At 36.4% G+C, this 18685-nt stretch overlaps 1 protein-coding gene across 13 annotated transcripts in view; it reads right to left on the bottom strand.

Moving 5' to 3' along the window:
• Anks1b (ankyrin repeat and sterile alpha motif domain containing 1B) overlaps window positions 1–18685 on the bottom strand; it is a 1082674-nt gene that overhangs the window by 552972 nt on the left and 511017 nt on the right. The gene's annotated exons all lie outside the window — the stretch shown is intronic.

Raw genomic sequence — 18685 nt, 5'->3', positions numbered from 1 at the left:
GAGGGGAAACTGGGAATGGAGAAATTCGCATGTAAATAAAGAAAATATCTAAAAGAAAAAAAAAGATTTAGATTATTATACATTCCAATATAGTAATTACAAACATATTAACTTACATTCGTATCATCTAAGGCTGTTAACAAAACACTTGACTACTCAAACACATTAAAGATAATCAAGAATCACATCCCATTGGGGGAAAAAGTTACGTTCCTTGAGAATAGACTTAGTATTTCATGGTTTGTAATGGTTTTAGAACATTTCTCTAGTATTTACAGTCTGTTGTCATGGGCATGAACTTCAAGCTCAAACACTGAACCTGACATTATTTCCTCTGACTGTTTCACAGGTTAATGGATGGACTGAGCCGAAGTCCCCAGTATATGAATATCCCTTTTGTCTGCTCTTCCTGGAGACTTTGCTTAATTGCCACTCTCTTCTCAATATCCACAATGTTTCTCTTTTATCTAATCCTTTTCCTCATCAAATAATTACGTTCCATTCTCATGGTCAAAAATCAACAGTGAATAATAAAACAACCCTTCAGTGTCTCCTCCCACCTACAGTTCTTTCTTTCTTATTGAAGTATTGTTTACCATTGGCAAGATGGCTCAGTGGGTGAAGGTGTTAACTACCAAAAATGATGATCTGAGTTTAATTCCTGGGAGCCATACAGTGGAAGGAGAGAGCCAGAGAATCAACTCTCAAGAGTCCCTTGGCATTTAAAGGTGTGAGTGCCCCCTCCCCCTGCACTGAATATAAATATTTAAAAAATATTTAATTAAAAAAAAAAGAGAGATGCTCAGCAGTTAAGAGCAGTATCTGCTTTTCCAGAGGTCCTGAGTTCAATTCCTGGCAATGACATGATGACTCACAACCAATCTATTGTATTGATCTGATGCCCTCTTTTGGCATGTAGGTATACATGCAGATATAGCACTCATATACAAAACAAACAAATAAGTAAGTAAGTAAATAAATAAATAAATCTTACCCCTCATAAAAAAACAAAAAGTAAAAACAAAATCACCAAACTATTGTTTGACATTGTATATTATTTAAATACTATCTTTTAAGATTTTTAGAGTTGTTAGCATTTGCTGGCTCCTGTTTCTCCCCATCTATTGATTTCAATCTCTTTTCTGTTCTTACCCTTCAGTAAACTCCTGAAACCACCATCTGCGACCCCTTGGTGGCTCTATGGAGTAGCAAGCTGGGTTGACCCCTCAGCAGCATTTACAGCATTAATGAGAAACTGGAAGTCGGTGGGATCACACAGAGGAGCAAGGCAAGTTCTGAGGAACAAACGTAAAGGGCACCTACCTAACATTCACTCTGTTACATAGACAAACGCATTGGCATTGCACTCAGCCACAGAGGTTTATGAGTTGTTATAGTACCTGGTATATATTATATTATATTACCCCAACAAGCACATAAACATTATTTGGTTCTCCTGAGTACTCTAAAGGGCATTTTCTTCTCTGGGTACTGTAGGTTTTGGCCATCTACAGAAATGACTGTATGCACATGTGTCTGCATGTATGTGTGGTAAGGTCAGGCCGGTACTAGTTCCTTTCTTCCTTTTCTTTGCCAACATGCTTGTTCAGCTTTATTTATGGTCTCTGAGAAAGTTTCCTTGCCCCTGACAACTGTAGGTTCTTATGCCATGTCTAGCACCCATGCCACTGGGCCATCATAGAATTTTGTCCCTTAATGAACATTCTGAGACTTAAGGTGTTTGCACTAGGGTTTCCCCTGTCTTGGGTTATGGCTGACACATGGTAAGAGGTTCTTAGTTTGGGAATATATAAATTCTAAGAATTATAGGCATGCTGTATTAAAATGAGGCTGAAATGATACAGACTAGATCTTTACCAAAAAAAAAAAAAAAAATCTTACAACATTTATTCTGACAAGGAAGAACCCATTTACAGCCATATGTTTTTATTTTTTGTTATACCCTAGCTATTAAAGACTTATAGCTTGATTAAAAATAATGTCTTGCTACTACTGGCTTTAAAGATGACGTCTGAAAAACAACCACCCCAAGCCATACATACCCTCTATCTAATTTCTTTAGAGGTGATTTTTCCATCCACAATAAATTTTCTTACCAAATAATATTTGCATATGATCACACTTTTTATATTTGGAATGCATTAATGTTTTAATCAGCTATAAGCAATGAGAAAGAGATTTATCTAGTCTGCTGTGGAAGTACTAACATGATTTTTAAAACCAACTAAGAACACTAATTTTGTTGTCAATTTTATAACCTTATAATTACCTCGTAAATAGGCAGCATTTTCTCATGGTAATCACAGGAGTTTTCAAATGGCTTAAAAAGAAGAAAATCATTTAAGCTAATCTTTTTAGAACGGATGAAATTATTTATTTTGAAATTTGTTGACTGTGGTTATGGACCATGTCCTTTCCAATTCTGAAAATGACAACCTGGAAAGTTCTGTGTCCAGAACACTGAATTCTAACAATTTTAAAAGCAATTCAAGCAGAACCAATTTGTAGACTCAGATGAGATTATCCTAACACATCTTTTTGCAAAGGTACTTGGCAGTGTCACTAACTAGGGTGCTGGCACATTTATATTGTGCCAATCACTCACTGGGCAAGAACTAATGACCTGAGAAATAACTCCTTTCTTTAGCCCCTGACAAGAGGGACAGTCAACAACAGAGGGGATACAGGGTGATGCTCTCAGGCAGTCATCCTAAAGGAGGACAGAAGAATTTAAGAAATAGGTTGAAACCCATGTGAAAGTTTAGAAGTACATGAAAAATAATGTTCATAGAGTTTACGAGATAGAGGTTCCAGATGCTAACTATAGATGAAGAGGATGGGAATTTATAAAAATTCCAAGCTGGGTCAGAAAGAACCATATAACTTGAAGAATAAAAAGAGTTTTAGACATGGGCTATTTCAGTTCAAACCCCTCATCTTAAAGAGGAAGAATGAACCTTTACAAAGGGCAAACCAGTGTATGTGGGTTGCACAGAATGAGAATAGTGGCTGTGGGTTCCTAAGGTGGAGATGGGGAAGAACACCAAGAACAGCAAGAAGTGGGTTGCTTTTCATTTTGATTCAGAACTGCAAATCCTTTAAAAGTGTATGTAGACCATTTAAAAAAAAAAGAAGAAGAAGAAGCTTCATCACCTGCAGAGCTGAACTCAATTCTGGGGTTGGGACCAATTCTAGGCCAGACAAAATTCTCCTCCTAAAATGTCTTTGTGCATGGATAGCCTTCCTAAAGTTAAGTTCATATTTACTTTTAAGCTTCTTTTGTACCAGTTTTAATTGCTTCTGGGTATGAATGCCTCAAGGTTTGTAAAATTGGCCTCTTGACATTTTTAAATTTTATTTATTTTTATTGAAAATAAATTTATGTTTTGTGTAAAATATAGTTTCCCTTTGTCTGAGTTCCTGATACTTTTGGATCACTCTTAGACACCCATATGTTAAATAACTCAATTTTAATTTCCCTTCTAAGGTATTCAATCTATTCACTTGCACTGCTATGCTTGCTTCAATATAATCTCTACAATGTTGTTTAGGATATCACAAATTACATAAATACTTGGAGACTTTAGCTTTACATTTTCACACACACGTGCACGCATGCACACACACACACATACACACACACATACAGGGAGAGGGGGACAGAGAGAGAGGGAGAGAGAGAGAGAGAGAGAGAGAGAGAGAGAGAGAGAGAGAGAGAGCGCTCACACGTGTACATAGTTACAACCTACAGGAAGTGTATTCCTTAAGTAATGAGACATTTGAAAATCAAGAATCATAAATGTACAAAAGCCAACTTTATAATATGTATACAAAGAGATCAAAGGTAGTGAAAGAAATCAGGAGCTACAACACATGTCCCTGTACATGGAAACGAGAAGACCTAACATCCTAAAAACAGAAGAACAAAAAGCTATTATTCTTAAACTCTGAGAAAGAAACAAAGATTTATAGTAAACAAGTTCAATCATGAAAGATGGAGTCTGAAACACAGTAGGTGAGATTTTAGAATTTTCATCTCCCACTATCCATTCCTGCCCCCCCCCAAAAAAAGTAAAGAAAAATAACAGCACATATAATTGAGAAAAATAAGAAACAAAAATTCTTGAGAGGAATGGTTAGGGAGTCAGATACTCAGGAAGGAAGTGCTGTGAAAAGTTTACAGTTTCTAGCTGTCTAGATGGCCACAACTATGTACAGGGCATATGAACAGAAATGACCAGCAAAGACCCTAACACTCTCCTTCAACTGACAGACTGTGCAAACAAAAACTAAAGCCAAAGGCTGAGCTGTGTCTGTCTAGAGCAGCCACTGCAGTGCCAACCCTAATGCCCAGAGAGCCCAGCTACAAATGCCAGGAGAATTTATGTTTTCTCCCACATTTGTGCAACAACTTCCACCAGATCACTACCTGACCAGGCCATGAGTAGAAGAGATTCCAGTGGCCAGACTTGAGAAATAACAACAGCTCAGAAAATAGTTCTGAAGAATCACTAAATCAGCTACAGCCCCACATAAACACCAATAGTAAAAGCCTGCCATAGCATGTGTGTGTGCCTTGTATACATAATAAATGAAGATAAACCTTAAAGATGTCATTTTTAAAAAAGAGTTACTAGGTATTCAAAAATTGAAGAAAATATATTTATTCACAAGGGAGGAAAAGGATCAGGACAAGTTGTTAAGGAATTCTTAACACTGGGTTTACTAGATGATTAACTAGAATAACGACACCATTGAAATGAGAAACAGGTAAATATGAACCAGTATTGCTGATTTTAGGTCTTAATTTCTCCTCCTTCCCTCCCAAAACTGAAGAAAAATTGGCAAAGCAATAATTATAAACCTACATTGGTGGACCCATAATATACAGGGATATAATTTTGGAAAATACCACAAACAGGCTAATAAATTTATACAGACTCTTTACACTATAAAAACTGGTTGGTATGAATACAGACTAGATTCCTTATAAATCTAAAATTTAATAGTAATTTCCATGACACCTACTTAAAAAACAGGTAAAAATTAAAGAAAAATAAACAAGAAGAAAATTTAAATTAATCGAGTCAAATTAAACTTGATTAAGAGGAAACAAATATAAAAATATAATAGAGGAGGTATTAAGAAAGAAAAATTGTAAGACACAGAAAACAAATAGGCTCTTTCTCATCAGCAGATGTATTATCTATAAATAAGTTATACCCTCCGATTTAAAGAGAGATAATTGTAAAGTAGTTTTTTAAAAGATCCAATTATATGCTCTCTACCTAAGCCCAACTTCAAATCTAAACACAAGCATAAATTTAAAGGATGGAAAAAGATATGCCATGCAAACATCATATAAGAGTTGGTATGGCTCTGCTCATGTCAGATGAAATATAGTAAGTAAACATTTGTTGGAAAAGTCAAAAACATTGTATATTGCTCAAAGGTCCACCTATCAAGGCATGACAATTATAAACATACCTGCAACAAACAATGAGGTTCCAAAATGTATGATTCAAATTTAAAAGCCAAGGCTGTGATGGTTAGTTCTAATTGTTGACACAATCTAGAATCACCAGGGAAGAGAGTCTCAAGGAAGCATTGTCTAGATCAGGTTGGGCTGTGGGCATACCTATGGGATAGTCTTGACTACGTCCACCGAGTCTGGAAGGCTTGCCCACTGTGGCACCATTCCCCAGGCAGGGATTCTGAACTGTGTGAGTGGAGAAGGCAAGTTGAGCACAAACATTGCATTCATCTCCCTCTGTTCTTGAATGTGGATATGACTGGCTGCTTCACTTTTCCTACAGTGCTGGATGAAAACCTGGAACTGTCGGCTATAATAACCCATTTTCTTCTATGTTGCTTTTGTTTATGTATTTTATCATATCAAGAGCAAAAAAAACTGAAACAAAGGATAGAATAAACAATGAAAGGTTATAAGAAACGGCCCTCAGTGGTACTATAAGAATATATATATATTACTATAAGAATATATATATATTAAGAATATGTATAGTAATGATGGTATGCAATGTTTTGAAGAATACTAAAAGTCTGAATTATGCACTCCAATAACATTGCAAGTTGTATGCTATATACATATTTTAAACAATGAAAATATTTATTATGAACATTCAAGAGAAAATATTGCTTCAAAAAGAATAAATACCATGACTTAAAAATCAACACCAAATTACCAAAATTAGTAAAACCCTGACCTCTGTGACACAAGTCAAATGAAGAGATCCACATCTCAGGCAGGATATAACACCATAGAAACCACCCTCTTAAAAATTACAACAGAAGTTTAAATGATGGAAATTTACAAGAATGTTTCTTCTTAGGAGAAAGATAGAAGATTTTCTAGTCCATTTTCAAATTTATTTGTGTGGGGGTTGGTGCATGCGCATATGCATAATGGTGGCTAGAGAACAACCTTATATGTCATTATTAAGGTTCCATATATCTTTTTGAATTGGACCTTTAATTTTCATATTTTTTTTATAGATAAAGACTCTTATTGGTCAAGTAGATTAGGCTGTCTGGCCAGTGAGGACCAGGGACTCACTGATCTCTTCCTCCCCAGTGTTAGGATTACAAGAAAGTGTCACTACACTCAGGGATTTTTGTTGTTGTTGTTTCTGGAAGGGATGGTGTTACATGGCTTCCTGACCCTAGAACAGAGTCAACAGGGTGTGACCCTCCACGAGTGGTAATGGTTGCAAGGTATCAGGCTTATTTGTATACTTTATGTTTTTCCTTCAGGTGAATATCTTCTCTGCCAAGGTTAATGACTCCATGATAATCAGAAATAGCAGGAGTCTGGGAGGTGATGGTATATCTATGTTAGTAAAAAGGGTAAATACTCTGACCTTCAGGATAGTCTTTAAGGCTGTGGGAAAGAATACTGAAAATATGAGTTCAAAAATATATAATTTCTCAACTCTGCAAAACATAAGGATACAATATGAATTTTATGAAGGGCTTCGTGAACCTAAAAGAACAGATGCAGCTGCACTGTGAGCCAGCTTGTCAGAAAGATACAAAGGCAGACAGATTCCTGAGTTCAAGGTCAGACTGGGACAGAGTGAATTGAGGTCCAAGTATGGTCAGAATGGTAATCTCAGGATAAGATTCCAACCAGCTAAGTTTATTGTTTGTCCTTACAAAAGAAGACAGATCTCTGAATTCATTTGCCATGTTAAAAACAAAATGCACTTGCTGTCTTTTTCTAAGAATTAGGGGGCTGAGGTCATGAAATAGTGATTCATGGGATAATCAAAACAGAACCTGGAGTAAATGACTGAACTGATATATAAATAAAAGACTGGGCTTTTGGTCTGTATGAGATGAGGTAGTAGAGAGTGACAGAAGTTATATTTTAGAATTTTTTTCTAGTAAATGCTGAGCTATCCAGAGATCTCTAGAGAATGAACATATAGTTCTTTTTAGAAATTTTTTTCCAACAGGATTTCTGACCTTGGTCAGAAATACCAAGAACTACTTAGAGAGCTAACATAGCTTTTTTAGAATATTTTCTAGCAGCTACCCAGAGGGAAGTTCTTGGAGACCAAACACGTTATAGAATTTTTCTAGAAAAATCTAAGAATATTTTATAGCAGCTTTTCTGACTTTGGTCAGAAAACCCATGAGCTATCCAGAGTGTTTTTAGAAATTTTTCTAGCACGAAACAGCAGGATGTTATCTCCCACAGACTACAGAGCCAAGAGCTATCTACAGAGAGCTGTTTAGGGAGTCATCTCATGCAGGCTACATGGCTATCAGCTTGTGCCTCATGATTGGACTTTGAGTCATTTCTTTTACTACTCATAAATACCCCTTTTTCAGGACCCCCAACTAAGCAGAGGCTGGTACTTGGCAGCTGCTGTTGGTTTTGTTTTTTTGTTTGTTTGTTGTTTTGTTTTCACTTGGAGTTCTGCAAATTAGACTCAGATTCTTTGCTTGCAAGGCAAACACCATACTAAGTGAACTCCCAGCCTGATAAAATAGGATTCTGCCATAATATGTCTGTGTGTGTGTATGTGTGTGTGTGTGTATATATATATATATATATATATATATATATATATATATATATATATATACACATACATATATATACATATATGTATACATATAATAAAGAATTATAAAATTTTGGTGCTTTAAATCATATAAATACATAATTTGATTTAAAAGAAAACATCACTAAATAGCCTTCAGAAACTGGCATTCAGAGAAATCCATATTTACACACAATCAATAGACACACAAAGGTGGATTGGTCATACCCATGCCTTCCTAAACACATCAGGCGAGGGTCATTGAGTTCTGCCTTTGTTTCTGGTCTCTCATTATAGCTACTGTTTCAAACCAAATAGTGTGAAACACATCTCTCAGGTCTTTCTTTGTCCAAAGCAGTCTCATTTTATTTCAGAATTAATGTTTCCCCTTAAGGTGTTTCTTATGAGTGAATCATCAAAACCTCAAGGAAATATATCATTCCCATTTCAAAATCTATAAAAACAAGCACTTGGAAAAATTCTGATGATCTCTGACTTGTAAGCCTGTAGAGAGACCATAAGTGAAGTCAACACTGATAAATTAACACCATTCTCACAAGGGAGGAAGACAGGTCCTGCAAGTGTCCCCTTTCTAAGGAGCAGGACTGTAAAATGAGTCTTTCAGATATTAAGACAACTTTCTTTGGGCCTAGAGAGATGACTCAGTGGTTCAGAGCACTATTTGTTCTTCCAGAGGGCCCTTGTTCAATTCCCAACACCATGTGGCAGCTCACAACTCTCTGTAATTCTAGTTCCATGTGGCACCTTCACAGACATACATGCAGGCAAAATACTAATACACATAAAGTAAATAAATATTTATCAAAAAATTACAGCTTTCTGAAGCAGGGCCTGTTTCCACTACATAGTAAATAATTGACCATTTTATTAATTTTTTTTTAATAATTAAAAGCTAGACTTTTAAAAAGCACTGTTCTCAATTCCTCCTGAACTTACCGGTGAATATTTTTAATGTTTAATTTTATTTTGAGAGCTATGGAGGGATTTAGCATTTTAACTTGCAATATTAGAAAACAAGTTCTAACATCAGATTGGGCCTAGGCTTGAATTCCAAGCTGACACTTCCATATTTTGTGTAAACTCAAATCCTGGGTATTCTGTGTTGCATAGAATATAACAGGATACAGCCTTAAGAAACCAGGGATATATTTGGGATGCTGTATTTATCAGACAAAACCATACCATTTTTAGGTACCTTAGGGAGATATCACAAATCCATTAACTATTCACTTGAAAGAATAAATAGAGCCTGTGTGGTGGCATACAAGCTTGAGTGACCTGAATTCTTTCCCTGGATCCCATAGTAGGAGAGAAATGACTCCTGAAAGTGTTCGTTGCCCTCCACACATGTACTGTGACACATGGATTTTCATATCTATCTGCCTGTCTAACTCACTCAGACACATACTAATAAATAAATCTTTTAAAAATATCAAGTATGCAGAGATTGATTTTTGTACATTAGCTTCCAAAGCTTTTTATGGCACATTAAAAATCTATTTCTCTTAAATACCTAGCTTTTCCCACCTCCCAGATTTTCTAGTGACAATCGATGATATAAATAAAAGTCCCAGTAATTCTTTAGAAGGTTTCTTCACAGTGCAGTCATTTGAATGATAGGTTTTACATCATAGCTTAGTTTATAGTGTTGATTTAAATTTAAGCTGACTCGTTGCCAAACAGGAATCTTCCTCTTTTCGGTTCAGTGTATACAAAACTGAACCATGCTAGCTCAAGCCTAGGCTAATTTTTTTTCTAACCAGGATCCTTATCCCCTCAACCCTGCCCCTCCATTGTAAAATGTTCAATGATAGCAGATATGGGAACATGCACAATATGGTCTTTACAGTCCAATATAAGTAGACATAATTCTGAATTTGCCCCATTTTATCTGTGGACTCGTGTGTGGGCTTATTAGCTCAATTTAGCCTAAATTTCCTTATATGTAAACAAAAATGATGGCCATCTAATCAGTTTTGGAGTAAGGTAAGTATATCTATGTCTATGAAGATCCTGGCATTTGGATGCCCCATAATAAACTCTTGTTGCTCCAACACTTCGTGCTCAGAAAACAAGTCACTCGGGTCATATCAAATCACATTAAGTCTCTTGCTGTGATTTTAAAGCTTTCCATTTTCTTGCCCCATTTCTCCTTCACTCCAGGATCTCGGAGTACAGCTCAGGCCTCTGATAAGTATAGTTTCTTTTTATTTCTTGCACTTAGCATTACAAATTCTTGAATATTGTTATTATTTTTCCTTCACTTTTTTCTTCCTCCTAAGCCAGGACAATCTCATTGCTTATGGTTTTAGCTTATGTTCTTCCTATTTCCTCAACACAATAAATATTCCCTTAAGGACACTACTAGCTCATCGTTCTCTTTTTCGGCTCCTAGTAGCTCTAAGTAGATCTGTGATGTAGTTTCGTTCTTCCCACTAGAACCTACTCTTCTGTCTAAATAAATCTCACCACTTCCAATGGGCAAAGTGGCACACAACTGTAACCCTAACACTCAAATACAAATTCTTTTTTAGATACTCTGTTGAGGAAAAAACAGAGGTTTCTTTGTGTGATTTTTAGATGCATGAGAAGCCATAAATACAGTATAAATGCACTTCAAAGAAATGTCTGGGTTCAGAGTTTGTGTATTTTTTCATGTAATGTTGAATTTCATAGTGACTTTTTGTTTCTCAGGGTGAGCCTGAAGTGAGATGACGTATGTACAGTATATGGAATATAATAAGTATCCCTTCAATGAAACATTTAGCTATAATTAGGATGAATATCCAAAAGAAATATTTATCATTATTATCACACCATAGGGATAAAATGCTAATTCACAAAATACTGAAAGATCTTGGGTCCTGGAACACTAACCTATGAATCCACCATATTTCTGTGAGTGAGGCTAGACAGTGGATTTTGACTGCATAATCAACTACAGAATGATAGTGGATTTAGGCTGCATAGTCAACTGCAGAAAGATGGGAACCCTGAGGAATAATACAATTGTCAGAAAAAAAATCCAGGAGTTTGTTATTGTTGTTGTTAACACTTCATATCAAGTTAGAAGTGTGCAATTCAAACAATCTTTGGGTAGAGAATTAGGAAGACATAAACATTGCACTTTCCACAACTAGACCAGAGGGTCCTTCATAGCAAAATGTTCAAAGACATATAAACAAATGGACAAGGTGTAGTGAGATGAAAGGTCAAGCTGACCTTTGTTATGTTACTGACTGACTAACTGTATGGTAGTGAGTATTTTTTGAGTGCTTACTCTACTGTAACATGATATGCTAAATATTGTTAATATATAATTTGCCTTAGTTTTACTTCAAAATCTTTAAAAACAGCCATTTCTTTGATTTCCCCCATTTTAAACAAAGGCAGTGTGAAGCATGAGCAACAAAACACTAAAATGTTCCAGTGACTCCTGTTAAATAGGCTGGTAAATGCAGGTATGATAAATGACTGGTAAATGCAGGTTGGGAAATTGCTAGAATTAGTTCCTTAGTTTTGGTGCAAATTTCTCCAGGTTAAAACTCAAACAATTACTTCAGATCTGTATTACTTTTGTGCTTTTGGCAAAACTATTCCTTAGGACAGGTTTAGATTTAGTGCAACAATTTTGAATTATCCTCTAATGAAAAGGTGAGTTATACTAACTTGAAGAAATTGTATTCAGTATTAGCTAAGCAGCTATGCCCGGAAAAACAAGGAGCCAATTTCTTCTGGCTTCATTTTCTATTTGGCCACCTCTGTGTAGAGACTTAGATTTCATTCCTCATTTACATTCATAGTTTTGTCTTCTGGCCCCACCCCATACCTTGTTTGCTAATAGCTCTGCTTTTGTGCTATTTGCCATTGCGGAGGGAGTATTTTTTCTTAATATTGTACCTTTCATCTATTCCTGCTTAAGAGATATTTACTCAGCTTAGAGTGTGTACCCACCCATTTATTTGGAATTTTACATACTTTAAGAGCCTGCATCTCCTTTCCATATTTGAATAATTATGATTCTTGGCCTATGTGACAAACACACTCGCTGCATCACTTTAAGTTTGGCCATTACTTTTTCTTGCCAAAAGAATGGGATGTATAATAAAATCCTAGAGGTTCATAAAGTCCAGATGCACTGAGGCATAAGTGGCACACAGAAACAATATCGTAATTTGAACAGGAATTCATTATATAGAGATGACACACACACCTGTAATGTTAATGCTTTGGAGGCAGAGGAGGAAGGATTTCCTGTGAAGACCAAGGCTAGCTTGGTCTTCATAATGAGTTCTAGCCCAAGCAAAGCCTCATAGTTAGACCTTATCCACACCCCCCAACCCACTCCAACCCTCAGCCCCAATAGAATTGTTAACTGTAACATGATTAGAACATGGAGGATTGGTCAGTAAGAAGAAAGGGAAACTCTTTAAAATATGGTAATGGCAGATATGAAAAGCAGCTAATATCCTAGGAATGAGATAGATTGCCAAGGAAGGCGATCCCCACCTGAATGGAGCTGAAGTAAGATATTACAGACTGAAGATGCAGCCATGACACATGGAATGGAAGGCACTTAAGTTGATGAAGGTGTGCCTTCTCAAACTTGCTGAAGATCTAATCACTACAGTGCCAAGGAAAGTTATTTATAGGGAGGTGTCTTTCCGGAGTCTCTCCATGTGAAACTTCCTAAAGTGGTTGCTGGGAAAATTGGAGGCTGCTGGCTACAGGATGGTCCAATAACCATTCTCACTGAGGGAGCACAGCAGAGCCAGGAAGGAAAATCCCTTCCTCCTTGCCTGAAGTTGACAAAGCCTAACTTGCATTCAGCCCGGCAAAGGGAAATCTTAAAGGGCTCATCTCCATATTTGCAGAGCATGCAATGAGGTATAAATTTGCAGCTGAGAGACTATAAATTGATAACTGGTGTGCCAGGTAACACATATGTAACAAGAACCTTGGAATATCATCTGGTCCAATTTCCTCTCTTCCAGCAGATTGATGCTCCTGCTATTTAAAGCAGAGGAATGCTAATTCTGTTGAAACATACGTTCCTTTTAGAACCTGTTTCATTCTTTAAAAATACGAGTTAATTAAATCTATATATGTTTACTGCAGAGAATTTTGCAAATACTGAAAAACTATCACAGAGAAAATAAGTCACAATGTCAGGGCTTAGAGAAAGTTAATGCCAGTATCTTTGATGTATAGTAGCCCTTATTATCTGAACAAGGTATATTAGTATCTCTGGTAGATACCTGAAACCACAGGTTGCTCAAATCCTATATCAATATTTTTCTGTGAGAGTTAATAACCGACATGGTTAGTGACTAACTCACAGGTAGACAGCACAAACAGCCTGGATACAGCAGAAGAGGATGATTCATATCCTGGGCAGGACGGGAGTGGAGTGACATGGAATTTCATTGCATTGCTCAGATTCATATGCCATTTAAAGCTTTAAATTCATTGATTTCTAGAAACTTGCATTTAATATTTTTGGACCATTAAAATTGAAACCACAGAATAGGAGTGACTAGCATCGCGTCATACTTATAATTCATTCAATTAATTAAAACTTATTTAAAACAGCCTAATCTAATATCTCCTAGGTCTAAGGGCTATGAGCATAAATGCTCGATGATAAATAAACTAAGAGCCGTCTCATCAGCTTGGAGTCCAGTAAAGGATGCAAATGTTAAGTGAATATGAACACATCTATGTGTACATAGGTATGCAAACCATACATATTTATTCATAATATTTTAATGATAAAATGGACTTGTTTATATATGCTGAGATTTGCATTCAGTGTATGTATTTATGTAACATTTTCCATGACATTAAAATTTTGTAGAAGCTCATTTTTATGATGATAACATTTATTTAAACACAGTTTAACTCTCTCAGTTCTTCACTATTATTGGACAGCTTTTTATCACTTTAAATTATGTACTGTGCCTCATATCTACCCCTGCACTATGATTAATATTATTATACAATCGGCTAAATGGTCTTGAGAAATACCACCAAACTTCTCTTTCTTTCAATGAAATAATGATACTAACTTACACCTCTGCATGCTGAGAATGAAAAAAAAAAAAAACCTAACTATAGGAAAACCACATGGAAAATACATTAAAACTCAAGTTGCTAAATATTAGCTGTCACCTCTTTCTGTGTGCTCCCCTGAGAGGTAAGTGCTCCAAACCTTCTTTGCTCTCACATTCCCAAAGCTCAACATGGTCTTTTATCCACCTTTGGAATTAAATGTTTATTTAGTAAGTTATATGAAGAATTGAGTTTGGCAACAATGGGAACCTGCTTGCCTAGAATGTGAGGGGCAGTGGCATTTAGCAGTAGATAAATGAGACACAACTTAAAATCCTTCCATATCTAAGGTAACTTGTAAATTAATTGACAGGATGAATCCCTATGTGTAGAATTTCTAAATAAGAGTATATATATTTTGAAGACTCTTGACGTTTTAAAGATCTTAACATACTTCAGAACATAGGAATTTATTTTCTTTTTTTTTCTCTTCTTTTTTTTTTTTTAGAAAAGTATGAAGAAAATTTAATGGAGAAAATATTGACTTTACAGCAATGGTAACGAACAGCTATACAACCACCTGAAAACAAAGATCATAGATTTAGACCCTAAACAAGAGACATAACATGCCTCAGAATACCTCAGGCAGATAAAAAGGACGAGACATTCAAATGTAATGGAGCAGAGAATTACACACTCATGAACTATGACCTTTGATTAACAAAGTGTTTTTCCAAATAAGACATCAAAATTGTGATCATAAATGAAATGAATTTATTTACTTCCTTCAAGATTAAAACCCCTAGGACTGGCAAAATGGCTCAGCAGTTTAAGAGCACTGGTTTCTCTTGCAGAGGATTGGGTATAGTTCCCTGTACCCACACACTGCCTCACGTCAGTTTATGCAAGGAATTCATTTTCTAATCACAGTGCTTGACAAAATGCTCTTCTTAGCCTAACAACACTAGGTACCTGATGCCATAAGTTAATTTCCCCCCACATTTTAATAATACATGAAACTGCATTGTTCTTTCTCATTCACTAGTAAATGAAGTGTGCTCTTCCAGTTGTATATATTCTTCAGATTGACCATCTTCCTTGACAAATTTTCCACTGAAAGATGTGGTGTCTGTTCGGGAGAGCCAAATGAGTAACTATTTGCTAAATGACTAAATGTAACAGCCTTTCATTTTCAGATGCCCCTCTGCTCTGCATTCCCACAATTAGAGCTTTATGTAGTTTGTTTCTTCCTTGTGGTTAACTGTATCTTATTAGAAATCTTGTACCATATGAAAGCTAAATTGATCTTACCTCCTTGATCTTACAGGATTTATTTAACTTTCTGAAAGTATTGAGTATTCCTTGTTTTCTTTTTTGTTGTTATTTTGTTTTTTGTTTGGTTTTTCAAGACAGGGTTTCTCTGTATAGCCCTGGTTGTCCTGGAACTTACTCTGTAGACCAGGCTGGCCTCGAACTCAGAAATCCGCTTGCCTCTGCCTCCCAAGTGCTGAGATTAAGGGCATGAGCCACCAATGCCTGGCATTGAGTATACTTAATATTATTTATTCAATCATTTATTCTCCTTTAGACATGATTAAACTTTATAATTTTTTCATATTGAGTTAGAGTTCTTGAGGTCTATTAAAATCCATACATTTCTATACTCTTCTAGCACACGATTTAAGTGATAATGTTTAATTCATTACATGTTCATATTTGGTAAGGTCTTTGAATTCTCTTAAGTTCAGTGGGTTTCTAAATTTTACTTGTATAGCAGTTTTATTTTTAATTTTGAGACAGGCTCTTGCTATGCAGTCCAGGCTGGATTCAAACTCATAATTCTCCCACTCCAACTTCCCAAGAATTGACATCACATCCAGGGACTACAGCAGTTCTTAATATAGTAAATTTAATACATTATAATACCTTACAGGGGAATCCCTAATTCCCACAATGCATGCGTGTACACACACACACACACACACACACACACATGGTGGGAAGGGAAGGAAAGGGAGAGAGGGAGGTAGGGGAAAGAGAGAATTCTACTCCATTACATTTTATTCAATCAACAAATATGTGGGATACCTACATATAGACAGGAATTTGGCCAGATGCCAGGAACACACTAGGTGATAAAACAAGGGTTAAAGTTGCAGGCCAGAGTTGAAGTACTGTCTTAACATGCATGAGAATTGGCATGGTTCCTAAATGGACATGGGACATTTAGGATAAGCAACCGTGTTATGAAAATTCTATCATAAGTCAAGTTCCAAGTGCCCTGTGCAGCTATTAGTCTTAGTTCAGACTTGGAAAAAGAGCCCATTTCAGGAAAAATACCTAAACCTAAGATCTAATGGGTGTGAGGTACAAAGGCACATGAGCCAGGCAAATTGCAGAAATTCATGAAATAAAGTTGTTTTAATTTTACTTTAAAAAATTCCTATTTGTATATGCATTCATATGCGTTCATGTTTTTGTGTATCATACTGTGTACATGTGTATTCATGTGTGTATGTGTGTGCATGCATGTGCTTGTGTGTGTGTGTGTCTGTCTAAATATATATGCATATGTCCATCTAGGTGCCTGTGGAAACCAGATGAGGATGTTCATTGATTCCTGAAGCTGGATTTAAAGATGTTTATTAACCTCTAGACCTGGGTTCTGGGAACCAAACTCTGGTGTTCTGGAAGGGTAGTAAGTGTGCTTAACCCCTGCACCATTGCTCCATACCCCCAGCCCCCAAAAGCTGTTATTTTCAAACTTTTCTAAATATATCGTATCCATTCATCCTTTTGAAGTTGCTTTGGTGATCTCAGTTCCTGGTTTGTCTTAGAGGCTAACAATTAAACACCAATTATCTTGAGAGAGAGAGGTCTAAGTAGAGAGAAGAATAGAGAGTAAGTCAGAGGAGGATGGGGGAGGGATAATGAATGCTAAGAATGTTTGAAAAGCTGTATGGAAACCCATTCTATAAGCTTCTACAGTATAAATATGTATATTTATATTCATATGAAGTAGTTTACTTGGAGTTACCCTACACAGGAGGCCAAGCTTCTTCTAGAAGCTATAGGCTGCCAAATTAAAAGCCTAGTGCTAGTTGTTGGGTACCTTCCCTTGAACTGTTAGCAATGATGTCCTGAAAAGAATGCCAAACAATACTGGCTATTGTTACTGCTCATGGTACCCACTAAAAGTTGAAGATAAGCCCTTACCGCTGAAAGTGCCACACACTTTGGTCACAGGACATGGAAAAATCAAGTTGTCACTGACCAAGAAGATTCTTCTCTGCTGGTTAGCTTTCTAGTACCAGCTGGGGAAAGTTTTCGATAGTCTGGCTCAACTGTGAAACCTGTAAACCACAGTAATGATGGGCATAGTGATGGCATGAATGTTATGCAATAATAATCTGCTTTCTGGTTGGATTTAAGGCCTTCTCCAGAGGAAAAAACACATGCATTGTACTTCTATGTGTTTGTTCTTGGTAAATCTGCCCAAGAACCCATGGTTGGGGATTTCATAGGCCCTAGGGGTGAACCTATTATAATTATTTTGTTAAATGAGCACAATATCAGAGTGTTCCCTCAACTTGTATTCCTATATCCATACATTAGTGAAGCTCACAGACATCATTAGAAAAGTTTGTTCAGTGGATGGTGGTTAATGTAGAAACTCACACCTGGTCAGTGTGCAGAGAATAAGTGTATATGGAGTGCTTAGCCACATATGGAACATCTACAACATTCATCAACCCACTAAAGCTCAAGTACCATCCAAGAAGAAAGGATGGAAAGTGCAAGAGACAGAACTCACAAAGTACTGCAGTGAACCAGTATCTCCTGGACATGGCAGTACCATTGCATTCATGAACACACAACAGCTGTGGTTGCCTGACAAGGTCTATACAAGATCAAGCCAGCTGACATTCTAGCATGGATCAGGAAGGTGCCCAGGAGCCCCCATCCTTAACTGTGAAGTTCTTGACCATTGATGGCTTCTGTTTAAAGAACAGATTTACTAGAAGGGTATGGTCCTGAGAATGTAGACCATGCTCCAATGGATGGCTCCACTGCCATAAGTGTGTGGACAGCATATAGATTATTTATAAAAGTGGATATGAATTGAGTTGAGTGGAGAGACAGGAGGGTGGATCTGAGAGGAGCTATGCGAAAGAGCTGGAGATGACTAAGATAAAAATACATCATATGAAATTTTCAAAGAATTAATAAAATATTATGTAAAAATAAGAAAGAAAATTCTATCTTTTTATGCATCTATCTATCTATCTATCTATCTATCTATCTATCTATCTATCTATCTATCTATCTACCTACCTACCTATCTGAATTTCCTTTACAATCCAGCCATTGGTCAGAAGCTAATCTGATATTTCTGATACTTCTACATCTTATACTTATCCTTCACACATATACTAAGTCCAGTATCCATATATTTCTCTTCTAGAGGCCCCTAGCCTGGAGTGCTATCCAAGTAGGCAAACTACTCCATGTCATTTTCT

The sequence above is a fragment of the Mastomys coucha genome, unplaced genomic scaffold (assembly GCF_008632895.1).
Source record: "Mastomys coucha isolate ucsf_1 unplaced genomic scaffold, UCSF_Mcou_1 pScaffold4, whole genome shotgun sequence".
NCBI classification, from domain to species: Eukaryota; Metazoa; Chordata; class Mammalia; order Rodentia; family Muridae; genus Mastomys; species Mastomys coucha.
Note: the sequence above shows the minus strand (reverse complement) of the source record. Positions and strands in the feature narration are given on the sequence as shown.